The following is a 21,298-nucleotide window of genomic DNA, read 5'->3' on the forward strand; positions in this document are numbered from 1 at the left end:
GCTCTGCAGCATGTGGGATCTTCCTGGACCAGGGCTCAAACCCGTGTACCCTGCACTGGCAGGCAGATTCTTAACCGCTGCGCCACCAGGGAAGTCCCGTTAAGGCATTTTGTGAGCACTCAGTAAACTTTAGTCACAGAAATCCAGTCTTCAACTACCCTCCTGAACCACCTTCGGAAAGCAAGACCACGGTTTAGAGGACACATCCTAAGCCCTGGATTGGATCTTTTGTGTATCAGGGTTTTGCACACAGCTATTGGACTGCTCTTGATTTGGGGGGCACACTGTCTCCCTGAATTCCCTCCTCTACCTAAAAAAGAGACGTGTGTTTTTAAGGCTGATGGGGTGGGGTGGGATGGAGGCAGGTGATGCTTCAAATGGTTTCTCTACTGAAGTTAAACAAGACTTTGTTATGGATCTCAGATACACCTAGTTTCTTCTATGAGGATATATATACATACATACATATATATATATATATATATATATATAGAGAGAGAGAGAGAGGGGGGGGGGGGAGAGGGAGGGAGGGAGATGTGTAATGTATACATCATAACACAATCACAGGGTTGAATTCCAAGGCAGATGCAACATTCTCATGGGGAGGCTCACCTCTGACTGATTATTTGATGCTTTTGATCTTTCATATTGAATTTGAGATTACAAGCCTCCTCTTCCATTCAGCCCTGCCCTGCAGCTTTCCCCGACTCCTTCACATAGAGCAACCATCCTTCACTGAATGGTAAAATAAAATAAAAACTCTGGCATATTTTTATTCAATTTTTAGAAAAAAATTTTAAGATGAGTAACAGTGGAGTTCATTTAGCCTAACTGCCTAGGAGCATCTGTTAGGAATGTGAATCCCATCTACATTTTTCAGATGCTTATCCTATTATAGGTTATTTTCATACACTTACTTCAAATATGCTCTGAAAGAGGCTTATGGCACTGGCTCTGGAATTTGAACGCGTACTGGGATCACCTGGGGGAACTCCTTAGAAATTCAGATTCCAGGATTCCTGCCTTTCCACTGCTGATTTTGTTAGTTTAGGTGAAGCTGAGGGGTGCTGCAGCCTGTCCCTGTGGATTTGTGAGAGCCAACAGTTCAAGGCATAGTAGCTTGACATCAGCTGTGGTGGGAGTATTTATACCACGGAAATTTGCAAATGTTTCAGTCTCCTGAACCCCTCCCATCAGTGCCCCAGGCTGCCTGTGAAACATTTACCAGCACATCACTGGTGGGAGCCAGTAATATGCGTTTGTGATAAGCATACCAGGCAATTCTAATAAAAGTGTTTTCTGGCCCACAGTTTAAGAAAATGCTGACAAAGATTTAGAATAGCCTGTCCACTCCATAACAGGAGTTATATTCTGGTCATTTTGCCAGTTGCTTTAAAACTCTCCATGGCAACAAGGCAGTGCCAAGCAAGTACTGATGAAGGGCTGGAGTCTAGCATCAAAACTACCTGGGTTCCAGACCTGGGCCCAGAACAGCTGTGTGCCATGCAGCAAATCAGTTCTCCACGAAACCTCAATTCCCCTATCTGCAAAATGGGTTTTTAATAATTGTTTTGCAGACTCATAGTAAACAATAAAATTATTATTATTAGCATGTAGCATCAAGCCTGGCTTCTAATAACTATTCAGTGAAGAACAGGTGTTTGATGAGATTGTGTTGTTAACAGAGGCATTTAGGAGAAATCCCTTGAAATACAGAAATAGCTGATGGCTATTAAACTAACTTAGTAATCTGAATCTAAGATTATTTTTCTCTTGGGGAAAAAACCCTTAATGTCCACTTCAACTTCTTCATTTAAACAATGATATCCAAACAATAAGAGCAAATGCTAATATGCTAATGGCCATATACACCACCGTACATTGATTATATCACTTATCCTCATGGCACTTCTATGAAATTGGTGCTAAAATTATGCCCATTTTATAGACGAGGAAACTAAAGCTTAAGAGGAGGTCACTCCACTAGTAAGTAGTAGAATGGGCCCTACAACTAAGGCCTTAAGCTTCTAAGCCTGTACCCTCCCCTTGATGTCATGAAGCCTTTTCGGGAATATAGCTCTTCATCTGTAAGAGACTGTTGAGGCTGAAAACAAAAAACAGGCGCATAAAGGGGAAACTGAAGGTGAAATTTCCACACTAGATTACTTACGAAAAACACAAAACATTCCAGAGTTACCTTTGACCTTTGAGAAAAATAATATGATCCATGTATTTATCATGGATGGTACTGCCATCCAGGGAAGAGGCTTGAATTCTACAAACAAGTGACTCCATGAGTTGTGTTATTTCTAATCTCCAAGTAACATGGTTTTAATAAAAGGAAGGAAAGTATGTCATTTTGGCAAACAGCGTAAAGGAAACAGGACTGGATACAGCATCAGGTTTGAATCCTGGCTTTGAGGTCTGGCTGAAGAGCTGTGTGAATTTGGGCAAAGCTTGAGACTTCTCGAAGCCTCACAAATGGTGGTAATAATACTTAAATTTCAGGACATCATGAAGATTCTACAAAATGACATATTAAAGTGCTTAGCACCATACCCTAGGTATCAAAGCAATAAGCAGGTGCTACTTCCTTCTTTTAGCTTAGAATTTAGTATTTAGGTCTGTTGGGGTTCAGGCCACCCCAAGATAGGCCAGAGTGCCATACTGATAATTTTGAATAAAGCTACTTGAGAAACAGCCAGTGCAAGAAGAACACTATGACCCTCCTATGAAAGCAGGAACTAAATCTCCCACGTGAAAGGCACCCTCCCGGCACCAGGTGGTAGACAGACATCCTTACCACCAGGTAGAGGGAATTCAGGGCTGAGAAGGCTGTGTAAACAGACTGCTTGGATTCTCCACTAATTTGTACCCAAGCCCAAGTTTCTTTGTTTTGTCAATTCCTCAGCAATTTTTGTTTCTTTGTCTAAAAATTATAAAATGTCACTTCGTAGGTTCTATATATCTATGAGAAGTCCATACATGTAAAATTAAAGTTGTTTTATTTCCTCCCTGTTAATTAATATCTTTTCTGTCAGGTCAATTATTAGACCAGCCAAAAGAACCTGGAAGCATAAAGAGAAATTTCCCCCTTCCCAATGGAAGCACTAAGTACACGGTAGATACAATTCCAGGTGCTGAAACTGCTTAGTGGGGAAAGTAGATAAAAAGCTCTCTTCCCTAGAAGCTCCGCTTTTAGTGAAGGAGGAAAGTGACAGGCAATCAAATAATAAATAAGAACATGGCAGAGAATGTTCGAAGTATAAGCACCACAAGACAACAGTGAACATGAAGACCGGGGGGTGCTGGGGAGGGTTTGGAATTGTTGATAAATGGCTTTTGAGATGGTGACATTTGAGACAAAATTTGATAAAGAGGAATGAGCCATGGGGATAGCTCAGGCGAGACAGGTCCAGAAACAGGGACAGCCAGTGCAAAGGTCCTGGGGTGGGGGCGAGACAGAGTGAGGCTGGTGGCTGGTGTGGGGTGATCAAAGGGCAGAGAACAGGAAATGATGTCAGAGAGATAATGATGGGGTTCCTAGAGCAGCCCACGGGTCTCATGTGAGACCTCGTAGGCTGCTCTAGGAACTCTGGCTTAAAAGAAACCTTTCTAAACTTTGGCAAAAATTTATATTCAGAGGTGTTGCAAGGATAGTACCGAGAGTTCTCACATACCCTTCACCCAGCTTCCCCTAAAGTTAGCATCTTACCTAACCATGTGCATTTCTCCAAACTAAGAAGTTAACTTTGGTATTTTATTACCAACTACAGATTTTATTTAAATTTCACTTATGCTTTTCTTCTGTTGCAGGATCCAATCAAGTTGCATTTATGGGATTTGGGCTTTTACTCTGAGAGAAATAGGGCAGCCACTAGAGGGCTTTTAACGAAGAAGAGGGATGACATAATTTACATTTTAGCAGATTTCTGGGTGTTTCCTTTCTCGACTTAAATCTGAGTTGAACAGGAGGATAGGAGGATTACTTGAATTGTAATTTAGTGAGCTCTTCCTTAAAGCCCACAAGAATAGCAAATGTCCTTTATCAGAGTTATTACCAAAAGAAATAGACAAAAACAATTATCAGGCATTTAATAAATACAAAATGCTATGTAAATGCTAAATAATAAACATAATATCTATTTCTTTAGTGTTCTCCTTGATTTTTATTACTGCAAGTGCTAATTGTTGCAACTTCTTGGATTTATGTTATTCCTTTCTCCCTAATAACCAAGTATTTTCAACTTGTATTTTCTTAATTGTCTGAGCTAATAAGCTTGCCTGGTTAGCACATGGTGATAATGTGGCCAAAATTACAGGTTGGATGTCATGCATTTGGCTTTGCATAATAAAATGAAACCAACCAGGAGCTCAGCAGCCCAAAAAGTGGTCCAAATTGGGGGTTGTTAAGTTACAGGTGCTGGGTGTTTGTTTTCAAAAGGGTGGAGGCTGAAGGTGCCTGAGTCACTCTTCTGAATTCACTGACATTGAAAGTCAGCTGCTCACCTTTAGAGTTGCAATGCCGTGAATATACCCATATTTCTGATGAGGAAACTGAGATCTAGAGGGCTAAATCTGTGTTACTCCAGCTACATGTTAGAATAGCTAATGACTAAGAGGCTGATCTCAAGAATTTGATTTTCTTAGTTCGGATCTTTTTTCTCTACTATGTGCTGTGCAAACATGAGTGTGTTGGCTAATCTCTCTGTGCTCAGGTTGCTAATCAATAAAATGGACTTTCATATAAGAGGATATAAGATACAGGATTGCTGTAAGGATAATAGAATGCGTGGAAAGCATTTAGTATAGTGCCTGGAAGATGACTACATAGTACATGACTAACTGGCCCTGGGATGCCTTGGGAGGTTATTTTGCTGGCTCCTAGCATTCTCCTAGAATATACCATGTTCAACTGAAACTATCTGTCACTTTGTCCATCATCCCAGCTAAGCCATGGGCCCTGTCTATTCTTTATCCTCAATGCCTAGGACAGAGCCTAGTATACACTGATGGCTTTACAGCAGAACTAGACTCTTCAAGAAGACCTCCCAGGCTGACAGACAGAACTACCACTGGTTGGCTGTCACCATTTACCAGGAACTTTGGCTCTTCTTGGCCTCCAGAACCAGCCTTCTCGGCTCATAAGTTCATCAAGATTGTGACTGCTCAAACATGCAGACTGCTCTAGCTGACTCCATCCTGCCATAAGAATTCCCTTGCAGTTGGGGCTTACGACAGAGCTCCATTTGGGCAACACCCAACAGTACCTTCTGGAATGAATTGTGCATCCTACCCCCTAATACAGTGACCACTTGGAGATCCTCATCTGAGTTGTGACTTTTGCCACGTGTGTCTTCCTTCCCCTGTGAGCGTATACCAGTGTTTAACACTGCCTCAGAGCCCTGTAAGCCTAACATTCATTTCCAACTGTTCTGTAAGATTTTAAGCTACCCGTACTGGTCTTTAAAAATTGTAGACGTCAGAAGATTCAAAAACAAAAGAAAGAAAGGAAAGAAAGAAGGGCAGAAGGGAGGAAGGCATGACCTTGTTCCTCCTGGAAGATCTTATTTGCTTAGTGAGAGAACAGAGGGGTTATATCAGAGGATATTTGAAAGTAGTGAACAGATCATGCAAAAAACAAAACAAAACAGAAGGATGGGGCCTCGGAAATGCTGGAGACATAAATCTTACAGGGTCACGAACTATGGATTTCTCCTCTCTGCCACTGCTGTGCATACTAAGAATGGAATTGAGGGTCAGTTCAGATTTTGCCATAAAAGCATCATTAACAATTGACATTGACCTGCTGATGACTCGGGTCATTGCTCCACTCAGGTCATTCCTTCAGGGTCAACTCTGCAACTTCTTTGAAGACACCCCGGTGCTCAAGAAAACGCTTCTGGAAAATGTCTTCCAAAGTCTTTTCACCTTCCCATGCTGCAGTCCTACACCTCTAGATGTTAAAGGAACATTCCTGCTTTCGTTTTTAAATCTGCTCTAACTATAAAAGAATGTCACAGACTATATAAGAAACTAGAGCTACAGAACAGCACTCTCACGGAGAAGGAAATAAAGAAACATTCCTGGGAATAAGTAGTATATTCTACTATGGAAAAAAAAAGATACAGACTCAGAATGGAGGAGACACTCTGAAAACAAAATATAAGGATGAAGGTATAATGATTATGTAAAGATATTTTCTACTATGCTGACGTGGAGGACAAATGGCTGATACGTTAAGTGGAATGCAAATATCATTAAGAGGTTATAGGGAAGGGTGAATCTTCTGTCTGAATATCAGCGTGGACGGAGGCCTGGAGGATGTGGACACAGGGCCTTTGCACATGCAATTTCCTCTGCTGGAACATTCCTCCTAGGGTTCGCCTCATGAATGATTGGCTCTTTATCCTCATGTTCTGACAGAAATGACACTCCCTTACAAAGCCTTCCCTGACCACACTATCTGAAAAGGATGTTGGTATGCAACGTCCCCACCCCCAACCAAAGAAAACCAAAACCCAAAAAACTACAACAACAAAAACCAAACCCCAAGCCCTGCCAACTTCTGTGGTAAAAATACTCTCATTCTGGGTGCTTTTAAGCTACCAACATGATGTCACTGAACACAGAGCTGGGAAGAAAAGCTTACAATTGGCTGTTGCCAGCTGCTCAGGAATCCCACAGATGTAGCTGAAATTACCCCCATTTATTTAGTCTTTCTCCAAATTATGTAAGCTCAGCAGAGTACAGACCTTGCCTGTCTCAATTGCTACTGTGTCCCCAGCATCCAGTAGCTGATACCCAGCAAGTGCACCCTAAATATTCCCTATTTGGGTTCCCCCTTCCTGCCCTGTGGCTTGGGAGCCCTCTCCATGTGGTGAGCTGGGCTCTCTGTAGGGTTCAGCTCATTTATTTTCCTTCTCCCCGTTTTGTTTCTTGTCCAATATGTGAATCCATCGTTCCTTATATGTTGATCTTTTTTTCCCTGGTTGTTTAAGGTGTGAATGTAAACCTAGCTCCTATTCCTCCATCACAGCTGAAAGCAGAAGTCCCATAAGTATTTCTTGTTTGGATGAATGAAGATGTCTGAGTTTGGGTGAACGGGGCAGTCACTGGGGTTACTGAGATTTTTAAAATGCAGGGCCATGTCTGAAAACTCACCATCAGTGCCCTCCAGTGAGTCTAGGGGCATCGTGCATGTTGTAGAAATTTCTAAGGCTTCCTACTTCTGTTAGGTGGAGATTAAACATGGGAATCCTTTTTTTGAGCGCTGTTTGTAACTATGAAAATCATCATTTAATTAGGACTAATATAAGATGCCCTGTAGAGTGATAATTTAATAATTCGGCTGTTTTATTTATACAGTGCCTCCAGGCTCCTCATTAAAAATGGAAGACACATTCCATGGGACAACGTCGCTTTGCCACTGCAAACATTCCAAGGGCTCTGAGATCATAAAGTCCACCCTCTGGGCATCGTAATAGCCATCTCTCTAGCCTGGGAGGAGATATTTTTGTCGCCAAATTAACCTTCATGGACAGGGGAGTCTGGTAAACCACTTGTTTATCCTGGCACTTAAGAGTAACCTCCAGCCTAGCTGGAAAAAAAAGGAAGACTCTGGAGGAGTCCACCCAAGAGAACAGAACTCTTGCTGCATCAGAAGCCTGTGGTACCGTCCCCTTGCTCTTCAAATTAGATCTGAACCCCTGGCTTGGCTAGCAAGGCTCCACCTTTACAACTTCATTTCAAGCACTTCTTTGCTTCTTCACATCCTTACAGCCTCACCTCCTGCCTTTCACTCCTCCAACACCAGCAGGATCTTTCCCATCCCAAAGCCTTTGTATATGCTGGCTCCTCTCCCTGGAACCCCTTCCTTCCACTGTTTGCCAAATAGAATCCTTCTCATCTGTAGTCACCAGCTTAAATGTCGGCTCTCTAGAGACCCCTCCCTGTCCACCCTGGATTACGCAGCACCATTCTTGTCAGTTTCTCTCCCATCACCATCAAGGCCAGCAAGTATCTGAGTGTGTGTTTGGTCCTCTGGAAGATAAGCTCTCTGGTGGCAGCATCTTTGTGGGTCTTGTTCAACATACTTCCAGAACCCAGAGACATCAGTTCTGAATCGTGAATACTTCATTAATAATTAATACACAGCGGAGTAGGTTCCTAATTAATAGCTGTGCCATGACAGTGCCATCATGCCTGGAATTTCCTCTCTGCTTCCTGCCAAGGTGATGACTCAGGATAGAGATGCACGTAGGGGTGTCAAGTGCAGAAGAAACCACACAGGGAAATGCTCCTCCCCCTGTGATGTATCAGGTGGTGGGGGAGACGAACAGACAGAAACTAAGACTGGTGAGAAGAAACTTTTGTGCCTCAGTTGTCTGAGCTCCCATAACATCCTGTTCGCTGGCCCTGTGAATGCATTTGCCATTTGCATTGGTCTACACCACTAGACTACCAGACTGGGTTAAGTTCCTTCAGGGCACAGAGTAGGTTTCATTCACCTCTATATCACCAGTGCTCAGCACCAGATTTTAAAGTTGCTTAAAAAATTAATAGCCAAGTGTGTGTGTGTGTGTGTGTGTGTGTGTGTGTGTGTGTAAAGGAGAATGTAAAGACCTCCTTGGTCTGTTTCAGAATAATTTACATGGTGAATACTCCCTTGAGAATGAATGGAATAAATTACTCAAATTGCAAACATTCAGCTTATTGCCATCGCACAGAGCGTATTCTTCTACAAACATCCACAAAAGCAAAGGCATCACCCATGAGCAAAAGCTAAGATGGGCTGAGAAAAGTTTGTCCATGACACCTGGGCTTTACTCTGTCACCAAAGGAGCTAAATCAAACGGGCACGTGATCGGTGGGATCATCCATTCTGTTTTGTTCCCACCAGGACAGATTGCTCTTCTGCTTTAAATACACACAAGCTTCACATTCACTCATCACAGTAACAGGTTTCCACCTCACACCAGCCAATCCCAGAACAATAGCAAAGAACCGTGACACCTGTTTCCACCTGCCTAAAAAAATGGAGCAAGCAAGGTATCTGAATCAAAAACTTCGAAACACGAACTGAATCACTGAAAAGTCTAATTTCTAAAAGTCCACGCTTTCCAGTGGTCCAGCTATTTATTTCCCATGCCTGTTTTTCCATTCTGATTCCAACACTGCCAGTCTTGTGGTAAGTTCACTGCTAATGTACTGAAAGGATTATTTGCATTACTTTTCCGTCAATAAATGATGTCAGTCTTTTAAGTATCTCTAGCTTGCAAAGGGATTAAATGCAGAGTCAGATCCACTCATCATTTTCTTCCCAACTTTTCTCTCCTCTCCTTTGCATTTTTGGCATATAATGGAAGGCAAAAAGGCACTTCATAAATTATGCTTGCAGAAACAGTGGTGTCAGCCGACACAATTATGCACTTGTTGAGTTAGTGGCCACTTACAAACAGACTTTGTAAGTCATCGCACTTCATACTGAAAGGTGCTAATGCATCATTATGATCTGGCAGGTTGCCTGCTGAATTTTACAGCATTGCACACTACATTAACCTTTGGTACCGCCGATATTTATGACCTTATAAGAAAGTATTTATCAAGCTGAAAGCCAATATGCAGCGCCCGTGTTTTAGCTAGTGCTGTTTAGAAAACGTTATCACTCCTTTCTTCAGGCATTTTAAATCACTCCAAGATAATGCTTGGCACTGGCGAGAGTTCGAGTTCGGGAAACAGTGCATTCCCGTGCTATCTTGGTGGGAGTTTAAATTGGTATAATCTTTCTGGAGGGTGATTTTTTTTTAGTTTTATCTGACTATCAAAAGCCTAAAAAAATGTGCATTTTTACTCTTTGACCCAGAAATTCTACTTCTGGGAATTTCTTCTATAGAAACAATCATGAAAGTGTGCAAAGATTTGGGCAAGAGGAAATTCATCACAATGATATTTGCCACGGTGAAAAATGGGAAACAACCAAAGTGTCCAACTACAAGGAACTGGCTAAATAAACTAGGTCCAATCAAAACGATGCCAGGCACTAAAACACCAAGAGGCCATCAGAGACATAAAGGAAGGTTAAAATACAGGAAATGACTTGGAAAGACATGTATGATATTTTTAACTAGAACAGTATGGCATGTACCAACTTTGTATGTTTATTTATTTAAAAAATTTTGGTAACACATTGCAAGAGCTCTCAGAGGATAAAGGACCAGGTGGTCAATGAAGGGATAGAGCAATTGTGTTATTATTATTACTTGCTTATTTGGGTTTTTATCTTTTCTATAATGAATAGGAGTTATTTGCATAGTTTTAAAGAGTCAAGGAATTGGGTCTTTTTGTTTTTTAATCTGCAACATGGAACACAGGGTCAGTAACTGATTTTTTTTTAAATGAGCTCAGCGTCACAGAATAATGATAATAATTGCTTCTATTTTTTTTAATGCTTCCAGATATCTAAAGCATGTGCACATCTAATTTCTCATCTAAGCCTCAAAACAGTCCTGTCGGGCAGGCAGGGCTGATATTTCTGCTTCTGCTCCCAGAGGCTGAGATGCAGGCTCAGAGGATGCATATGACTTTCTGAGGGTCACACAGCCTCCGAAGGCAGTGCTAAGACCTTTTACCAAGTTTTCCAGCTCCCCATCCCATGTTTCTTCCCCTCCACTGTTTGTCTCTATCTGGCAAGAAAAACCACAGCAGCCAGAGGTAAACCAAGTCACTGTCAAGGTCAGACCCTCCATTCAGGGTACTTGGTTTAATTCTAAATTTGCTGGGTCAGAGGAGGACAGGAGTGGAGGCAGAGCTGGCGGGACTTAAACAGGTAGCAGCAGTACCCCAAACCCTGGGATATACAACAGGCCTGTCCAGAGCCCATTAATATGGCTGGCAGCTCCTGGAGGCTGCAGGGGGCAGAGGGGCTGGTGCTGGGGTTTTGATGTCTCCCAGAATTATCAACTAATGTGCGTCTGCTGCACAGGGAGGTGAGATCAAAGCTTCCCATGGAGGGGAAATGTGGGGCCCGGCCTCGAGCAAGGGGGTCAGGGGGCTGCAAAGACTGCCTCCCCTATCCCCCTACTGCCTGCATCCTGCCTCTCTCACCGGTGGGCTTCCTTTCTCCAAGGGAAACTGCTGGTCAAGAAGGGGAAGGCGTGGAGGCTCTCATCTTGTCAGTTTCTGCAGAAACAACCTTTGCTTTAACTATGTTCTCTTATTCTATGTAGCTCCTTAAGTTCCCCTTGGCTCTCAGCAAGGCAGACAGAGGGGCTCTAGGAAAAATATAATCCCTGCCTCGAATGATAATCATAACAGCTTTCAGTTTGCATGCCTGTTCTTGGCCAAATGCTGATGCAAGTTGAGTATATTATCCTGCTTAATCCTCACGACAACCCTATTCATTCATTCATTCAATCACTCAGCCCTTCATCCTGAGCATCTACTTTGAGCAAAGCATTGGAGAAACAGGGATGCTGAACGGAATGCACCAGGGAACTGATCTTCCAGGGTAGCCAATGGATCAGCATAAGTAAGTCAACTAACAAAGAAAATGTTGCGAGTTGCAGTAAGTGCTATAAAGCAAACAAATTCAAGAAACAAATACGTATTTGTTATGTATGTATGTATTAATTTCCTAGGGCTGCCATAAAGAATTGGGAACCTAAAACAATGCAAATTTATTCTCTCACAATTCCTGAGGCCAGAGGACCAAAATCAAGGTTTTAGCTGAGCCATGCTCCCTCCAAAGGCTCTGAAGGACAATCCTTCCTTTCTTCTTCCTAGATTCTGGTGGCTCCTGGCAATCCTTGGCATTTCCTGGCTTGCAGCTGCGTCACCCCAGTCTCTGCCTCTGTAATCCTATGCCCTCCTTCCTTGTGTGTGTCTCCTCCTCTTACAAGGATGCCAGTCATTGGACTTAGGGTCCACCCTAATCCAGTATGACCTCATTTAACTTAACTAATAATATCTGCAAAGACTCTACTTCCAAACAAGGTCACATTCTGAGGTTCCTGCTGGACATGAATTTGGGGCATTATTCAACTCAATAAACAGTATTAAGTTCATTTTGCAAACTGGGTAACACAGCTAGCAAGTGTTTGGACACGTGTTGGTCTTACTCCAAAACCCACTTCCCCTTAGTCATTATCCCCCTACAGTAGTCATAATCAAGCAATTTTTACCCCCCAGGACAGAGGCAAGACATTTAATGTAGCAACTCAGAGCCCAGTCTTAGGAGTCAGTTTTGGGTCCAATTCAGGATTTTTGGTTTCATTTTTCCTCCTCCATAGAATGAGGGGATTCTCTCCTGCTTCACAGAGTCATTGAGAAGAAAAATGGAAATAAGGAATTTAGAACATATAGATACAGCTTGGCAAACATCAGGTACCCTGTAAATTACAGTTGTTAAGAAATCCTCCGGGAAATGGTTCTCGATTTTAACGTGCATAAGGCTACATTGAACATACTGTGTTACCATGGGCCCATGGGCCAACCATTTAACCCCTCCAAGATTCAGTTGTCTCATCTGAAAAAGGACAATATAGGGTTTTTTTCTGTTTGTTTGTTTTTTTTTTTTGCGGTACGCAGCCCTCTCACTGTTGTGGTCTCTCCCGCTGCGGAGCACAGGCTCCGGACGCGCAGGCTCAGCGGCCATGGCTCACGGGCCCAGCCACTCCACGGCATGTGAGATCTTCCCGGACTGGGGCACGAACCCGCAACCCCTGCATCGGCAGGCGGACTCTCAACCACTGCACCACCAGGGAAGCCCGAAAAGATAGTTTTATCTAGGGGTTTTTGAAATTGGGTGATACAAGTGAGAGTGTCTGGCATTTGATGGGTCCTTGGCAATGGAAGCTACCGGCCTCACCATTATCACGATCAGGAGCTGGCCCATAAGAAGAATCTTGTATTTTACATCAGATTCCAAATGTCTCCTACCATCTGACACTCTCCAGTAAGTGAGCAGTGAGATTATCACAGAACACTAGTTCTTAACCCCTTGTGGGAAGCAGTGTGTTGGTGGGCTGCATAGAACTCACCCAGGGAATGTGTTAAAAGTAGATTCCCACTGGCCTCCTACCCAGTCACCCAACCCCCACCCCGGTGCAGATCCAGTAACTCAGGGGATGTGTCACTTAAACACCATCCCTGCATGATTCCAAGGCACAGCTGGTGCAGGAACAGTAGGGGAAGGGATGCTGCAGCTGTGCAATGCTTCATCTGCCTATGCTCATCCCTTACTCTGAAGGACAAGTGCCTCTATGATTGTCAGAACCTGGGACATTCACTGGGACTCAGCCTATAGCAGGTAGAGTCACCGAGCCCCGAATGTCAGTATCTGCAGTAGGGATGTCACTGAATTCTCTGCTGCCTGTTTTTTCTTTGTCTTTTCAAAGAAGACAGAAATTATGGGGTGAGCCCACCCTCTCTCTCTCTCTTTCCTTCCCTCCCGCTTCACGCCTCCCCTTTTTGTCTCTCTGTTTTATTTTGTCTCTGTTTCCATCTACCTCCTCTGTGTTTACAAGCCTTTTGGAATCTGACCTGCACACCTAGATGGTCTGCAATCCAGGAGGGGAGATGCAGTGGGAAGCTGGGAGAAAGTGATCTGTCTGGCTTATGCCATCTTCTGGCCTAAGTTACATTCTCCAACTCTGTCTTTGTCATAGGTCCCTGAATCAGAGGATATATGTTGCTTGCCTAGATATTTAAAAAGGAGAATTTGAACTCCTCTTTGGACAGTCTTCCCAGTGTATACCTTCAGGTCCTGTCTACCTCATGGGGATGGAGGCGGGTGACAAACTAGTTTCAGAAGGTTCGGGTTTCAGCCTTTGTGACATTTAATATGGAAATCTCATCTGCTACTTCTAGAAGTAAACTGCTGCTCTAGGTAGCTCAGAGGCATCCCTGAGAAAGCCTCCAATGCCCACCGTCCTTTCCAGTTCAGGTCCTGAGAGAAGGAAAACCTTAGATACCAGCCAGTCCTGGTCTCTGACCTCAAGCAGCTGCAGTGTCCCTTAGGGAGGTTGCTTTCTTGGGAAATGGAGCATCTATTCACCCAAAACATCTTTGCAAGCACTTATTCTATGAGTGCCCCAGAAGACTCCTTCAGTACCCAAAATCACTCATATTATTCCACGCAGTCCTCATGGCAGCCAACAAGATCATTTGCTGGATAAAGAAACTGAGACTCAGAGAGAATGCCAGATTCCAATGGTCAGTGAGGAGAGCATAGCTGCTTGGACCACACGGCTCATGGTCTCCCATTCCAAAGGGATGCTCCCATTCCAATGCTCCCTTTGGAGCATTCCAGAAAATCCATCGTTAAACCTCTATGTCAGAAACCGATTAAAGGGCAAACCCTAAACCTCCATTAACACCATAGTATCTGAGACACTCTCGCTGGAATGAACAGGATTTTCATAGCAAATTGAGATGCTTTTCCTATGCCCTAAATGATAGTGAACATTCAATTCTAAGTAACATACAAGTCAGAAAAAAAAAATAAAAGAAGACACAGCTGACGTAAAGCAAACACTAACAGTATCATGTGATGAGGGTGATGTGCCCGCAGGAGGTGGGAACTTCCTATCAGGAGGGGTCCTTCAAGGGCTAAATTGGGAAGCATGCCAGGTAGACCTGGGCCTTTCATTTGAATTTTAGAACTGTCAGCAATTAACTCTTCTTTCTGGGGGAATTTACCTCTGGAGATTTTGCTGAATCGTTTATTTTTGAACCTCAGGTACAGTTCTTTGTACTTGTCCTTATGTATGGTTTCTGGGTAATTAGGGTGAATTGCCTTTCCGCTCGGGGTTGGCACAGCAGTAGGGGGTGGAAAGGGGTTTGAGTGAATGCTGGAGCCCTGGATTTCCAGGTAGGGGGCTTCTTCTAAATAAAAACACCCTGGGCCTTGGGCAAGGTGGGGTGGAATGTTTCTCTCATCAGATCCTCTGCGAGATGCAGCCAGTGCACTCACGGAACTAACCTGAGTCTGCAAAATGAAGGTTCCTCAGAGACACAGCAGGGACTGCATGCACATGGTCTGTAGAGGTAAACAGCGTCGGGTACGAATCCAGCCTCGGTGACACAAGGAGCCTGGGGCTGGGGGCGAGTTATGAGGCTTCTCTAAAACTCAGTTGTCTCATCTGCAAAATGGAAACATTCCTACCAGCCTAACACAGATGCTGGGGGGGCTCCAGGAGATCCTTTCTGTAAAGTACCTCATACGCGTCTAATTATTGCTCTGCCTTCTGAGGCTTTCAGGAAGAAACAAGCCTAAGTACTAAGAGCAAACCTGACAAGGCCATGGCTACCATGAGCAAGTTTATATCTGTCTTTTGTGTCCATAACAACAACCAGAGAGATGGCAGAGACAGAAGCAGCCAAGGGTTATTGAATGCATCCTACATGCCTGCTCTAAGCGAAGAACTTTGCAATCACTGACTTATGTCTTCTTCACAACTACTTTCTGAGATAAGTACTTTAATTGCCCTAATTTTATAGTTTATGATAAATAACACACAACAGTTGGGGTGCTTGCCAAGTCTTGTAGGGGTGGCATGTGGCAGAATCTGCAATCTCTTAACCACGCCACCCACTTGGAGCCAGGCTGCCTCATCTTAAAGTACCGTGAGGTACAAACAAATTCCCGCAGGCAGAGACCTAAAGGCTTTCTCCAGAGATGAAGCAATACTCCAAGGATGGGTTTCAATAGGCAGGGTGGCTCTGAATTGACAAAATGAGCCTTTGGAAACAGGGGATGGAGGTTAGAAGAATCTCACCCCACAGGTGACAACTGCCTCTCTGAGTGCTGACCATAACAATAAATCCACACCTTAGTAACACTAATGGCATATATGATGCTCTTGAAGTAGTAGCCGCTGCAGCTGATGGAGTGCCTTCCACACTTCAGGGCTTAGTGAGATTAAACAACTTTCCCCAAGTCATGCAGTGAAGAAGGGGCAGTGTTGGGATTTGAATCCAATGCTTAGCTCCAAAGGGCTGTCTTCTCTATGGAAGAGATAGAAGCCAGTGTAGAGAAGGAGCCGCCATCTGGTCTCTATCTCTCTATATGCTACATTCTTACCATTCTGAGAAAGAGTCCTCACCCACCATTCATTCCCCCATTCCCCACCTGAAGCTGTGCCAGAAGGGCAGAGGCAGAAAGCCCAGTGACATCATGGACTTGGTGCACACAGCAATAGGATGCTCTGTTTGGTCTGTTGTGGCTGCATCCTCATCCTTGCATCTCACCTCACTCTGGCCACCAGTGTCCAGTGGCTCCAACTTTTGGATGACTGCAAGTCATCAATTTGAGTGTGGTACTTTGAGTGATCCCTGTTGGAAATACACACGGTGGGGGGGGGGCAGGGAAATCACCATTTATGGAACTTCTACTGAGGTGACTGGATTTATACACATTATCTCTTGCCTCAGATCACACAGCTAAGAAGCAACAGGGACAGGATTTCACCCGGGTTTCTCAGATGTCCAAAAGCACACTCTTCATGCTCTGTGTTACTGCCACCTCCAAGTGAGGAAAAAGGCTGCCCTGGGAATACAGAGAGATGGAGCGTGTGGCTTTGTGTATGCTCTTCCCTCCTCCTGGAACACTGTTCCCACTGTCTTCTCAGCTTGAATCTCTCTCATCCCTCAGAACACAGCTTAGCTGTCACCTCCACTGAGAAGGCTTCCAGGACCTCATGGCCCTCCAACCTTACCCTCTTCCTCAACCTTCTATGTGTATATTTCCAAAGATGTGGTGGATGGAAGAGGGCTGCACATTCTTTGCCACTCCTCCTAATCAAAAGTGAGTCTCTTTCCCCCTCCTTGGATGTGGGCTGACTATAGCCAATAGACTGGGCAGAAAGGGCAATGGTGCAAATGTCAAGGCTGAGCTTTAGGAGATATGCAGCTTACATTCCCATTCCTTGATTCCCTTTAGGAATCCAGCCACCATGTCAGTGTTTTTATTCTATGAGGATGCCTACCTAAGAAGTCTGCTTAACCAGAGACCACCATGCTGTGAGGAAGCCCAAGGTAGTCAAGTAGAGAGGGACCATGGCATAGAGACAATCACCAAGGTCCAGACATCTAACAGAAACCTTGGAACTTACTGCCCAGCCCAGCCACCAGCAGAAGATGAGTAGATGAACCCAACTGATCTGTCCAGCTGAGCCTTACCCAAACTCCTGAAGCTAGAAACATGAGCAAATAAAATGATGGTAAGTCCCTATTTGGGGAGGTAGCTTGTTAGGCAGCAACGCGTCACCAAAGCAAACACTATGATTTGTAATTATTTAATAGTGTTGTTTACTTGTTTCCATCTCTCTCTCCTACAAGAACATAATCACCCTGAGGGCAGAAACCATGCCTGTTTTTGCCTGTCCCTGAATCCCCAGTGCCTGTTATATAGTAAGCACTCAACAAATAATTGCGAATAAATGCTTTACCATCAAACTAATAACAAATGTATAAGTAGGAATAGCAGTAACAATAGAGCAGGGATAGTTGCAGTCATCATAACAGCGATCATCAAAAGAATAGTAATAGTAGCAGTGACTGCTGCCATGCTGAGTTAAAGGAGTAACACAGAGAACACACCTCTCAAAAAGATCATCGTGGGCTTCCCTGGTGGCGCAGTGGTTGAGAGTCCGCCTGCCGATGCAGGGGACACGGGTTCATGCCCCGGTCTGGGAAGATCCCACATGCCGAGGAGCGGCTGGGCCCGTGAGCCATGGCCGCTGAGCCTGCGCATCCGGAGCCTGTGCTCCGCAATGGGAGAGGCCACAACAGTGAGAGGCCCGCGTACCGCAAAAAAAAAAAGGATCATCGTTTTTAAGGTTATTGTTATGAACATTGTCATCACAGCAACTCCCTTTAATGCATGAGTAGCATATGCAAGATACTGTGATAGAGGCTTCTGTACATTATCTCTACCTTCCACTTACAATAACCCCAGAATATAGTGAAGGTAGTACTATTCTCAGAAAACTCAAGTGATGCTCATGATTACAGATGCCCAAAGACTTGGGAAGTTTCTAGGTGGGTTTTGGGGAAGCGGTATCCTCACTGGTGGATCCTGGTTTCAAAGGTGCTGGAAGGTAGGTTTAAAACAAGGATCTTATTGATGGGGAAAAGGACAAGTGGAAGAAAACAATCCAACTGAAACCTCAGGTAGGGAGCACCTTCCCGGAACCCCTTCTCATATCCCCTTGTTCCCCCTGCTAGGATGGGGTACTCATGGGTCCCCCTAGTGCCCCATTTCAAGGTCTAAGCCAGTGCTGATGGCTCAGCCGTGCCTCCATTGATTTCTCACTCTTCCTGGGCACAGACAATGTGTGACTCATTTCTGTTTCCCAGCAAGGACCTGGCACACAGTAGGTGTTGATAAATGTTTTCTGCACTAAATGCAATTGGGATCAATGCCCAAAAGGCAGATTCTCTCACTTCCATTGTTTAAAAATACCACGGATTTCCCCTTATGCATTATGTATCACAGAAATTAATTTATCCGGAACTGTCTTCCAATGCAGTTTCCGAAGGCTCTAGTCTGCATCCAGCTGGAAAACTGTACTGGGGTGGGGGGTGTCTGGCTAGTCTCTGACTCTGTCTGTTAATCCCAAACACCACAGGTCCAAGGATAAGGGTCTGAGTGAAAAAGTCAGGTCAGAAGCCAACGTTTCCTGATTCCCACTTCCCTTGGCAAGGTCGGGATGGATGGATCTCACAGAATCAGGTACATCTTTCCTGACTGCCCTCACCCCAAACCCAGTGGCTTCTCCATTCTTCCCACCCTTTGGGAGAGGGCTGCGGGAGAAGTCGTACAGAGTTGTGGTTATTAGCACGGGTTGTGGTTTCAGACATAACATGTGCTAGTAACGTGGCCTTGGGAAAATCATCAAGTCACATCAACTCTCCAAGCCTTAATTTCCTCATCTGTAAAAAGAACATCATTACATCGACACTCAATGGCCAATCTCAGGATTAAATGATGTGGGACTATAGCACCCCAGACTAGTAACAAAGTTCACATGTGGGCATACTGCATGTTACAAAGAGCTGTGGCAGATTCTTTGGTCATTTGATAATTGCTCCAACTCTGTGAGTTAGGCAGGGTGTAGATTATTTTTGTGCCCATTTGGAAGATGGGAAAACCAAGAACTCAGAATGATGCCTAATCATAGACTCCGTGCCAATTACATGCCAGGCAGAGTCATAAAGAGCTTTGCCTGAAATATCTTCCTGTGTTCACAAAAGTTACAAAGTTAAGACAATTATATTCTGAAAATTGAGGATCATGGAGATTAAGTAACTTGCTTAAATTGTTAAAAGGTGGTGAAGTCGGGGTTGAACCAAGACAGCCTGACACCATAATTGGTGATCTTACCCACTGCCCTGAGTGACTTGCTTAAGTGAATGCCCAAGTTGGAACCAGAGCTAAGGACTTCAAGCTTTTTTCTCTCCATTAGCCTATACACTGATACTCAATTTATAGAAAACTCTGTGTGTTTCAGATCAAAGCTAAAACATTTTTAATTAACTCCAGTCTGGCTCTCCTATTTTTAAAAGGGCACAGATTAAATGTGTCAAAAATTCAGATTCAACTATATTTTATTTCTTGTTTCCTACATGCCAAGGGTTTCCCTATTAATCAATCCACTTAAGAATCACAGCTAATAAGATAGGCGTTATTCTGTCCATTTTAAAGATAGAAAAATAGAGGTTTGCTTAATGATATAATTAGGTGTCTCACAAGCATCTCAAAGTTCATACACACACGCTGAATTTTTGATCTCAACTCCTTCTGTTCTTTGGAAAACGATCCTTATCTCCACCAAGACTCAACTTTGTAAGAGTTGGCATTTACCAGGCCCAAGCTCAGAGTCACTATGGACCCCATTCTCTTTCTTACATACTACAGCCAACAAATTGTCCAGACCACACTAGCTCATGTTGCCTTCTCTTGTCTGGACCACTGCAGTAGCTTCCTAACTTCTCTTTCTGTCACCGCCTACCCCACCCCATTTCTGTGACCCTCTAATTAATTTTCCATAGTACCATCAGATCATTCCTAAAATCAAAATCAAATCCTGTCATTCTCTTGCTTAAAATCCAGTGGCCTCTCAGTGCAAAGGATAAACAGATACACCTCCACCTCCACCCCCAATATGGCTCACAGGGCCCTGCATGAGTGTTCCCTGACCACTTCTTTAGCCTCATCTTGGGCCATCTTTTCCCCTTCCCCAACCCAGACACACTGACTTTCTTTCATTTGAATACACCAAGTTGCTTCCTGCCAGGGATGTGGTGGTAAGTGGTTAACAACCAGTTCTATAGAAAACAAACCCCCAAGAGCCCTGACTTGTAACACTGCCAATTTCCGTGGTGTAAGTACTCTCACTATGGCCATTCCAAGCTACTAACATGGCATCCTAGTCATGCTGGGGAGAAATGTACACCCTTGCACAGCACCTATACCTTTCCTTTATGGCAATTTCCACAGATGTAATCATTCAATTATGAAAGTGATTTTTGTCTGTTTGTTTGTATTCTATGGTTTATACTAGACTGTAATTTCTAAAGGAGAATCCATATCTATCCTTCACTCTTGCACCTCCAAGGCCTAGTACTCTGCCTCCCAAATAGCAGAAACTCAAGACATATTCATGAATCAGTAAATGACACACACTTGCTGAGTATTTTATTCTAGGCTCTGTGTTAAGCACGGAGAATAAAACAGATGAGTAAGGTACCATGGTGTCCTCAAGGACTTTCCAGCTGTACGGCAAAAGTAAAGTTTGAAACTATTGTAACGTTGTTGGGTGAGCATTTAGTAGATTAATGTGTATTGTGACATATTGTAGGAGTTCAAGAAACAATTTTATTTTATTTTTTGGATACCAGAGGAGTGAATTCTCAAGGCACATCCTGCATGTAAAGGGAATAACAACTCCGGCTTTGAGATGGTATCATGAAAGGATTTATAGATGAACAAAGGCTGGGAGTAAGTAAAGATCTGATAGAATTTCCAGCAAAAGCAATTACCAACACTTCAGAGTTTAATTTCAGCGTGGAAGGCCTCCTCTCCAGCGAGCTTCCTTCCTGATGCTTTCTTACCCAGTTCATTTTCAAACTATACTGAGGTATCGAAAACCACTTGCATTTCTGAGCCGTAACACACGGTGAGATGTCTGGCAACAGGGCTTGCCAGCCTCCCCACCGTGAATAAAAATGATGTGGACCAATTGCTTACATCTGTGAAAACCTATGTGACTATAAAGGTAGACCCCAGTTTCCC

The 21,298-nt window shown here is 43.8% G+C and overlaps 1 protein-coding gene across 27 annotated transcripts in view; it reads right to left on the reverse strand.

Moving 5' to 3' along the window:
• Positions 1–21,298, reverse strand: part of RBFOX1 (RNA binding fox-1 homolog 1) — a 2,181,496-nt gene that overhangs the window by 146,700 nt on the left and 2,013,498 nt on the right. The gene's annotated exons all lie outside the window — the stretch shown is intronic.

This window comes from Globicephala melas, chromosome 15 (assembly GCF_963455315.2).
Source record: "Globicephala melas chromosome 15, mGloMel1.2, whole genome shotgun sequence".
Lineage (NCBI taxonomy): Eukaryota > Metazoa > Chordata > Mammalia > Artiodactyla > Delphinidae > Globicephala > Globicephala melas.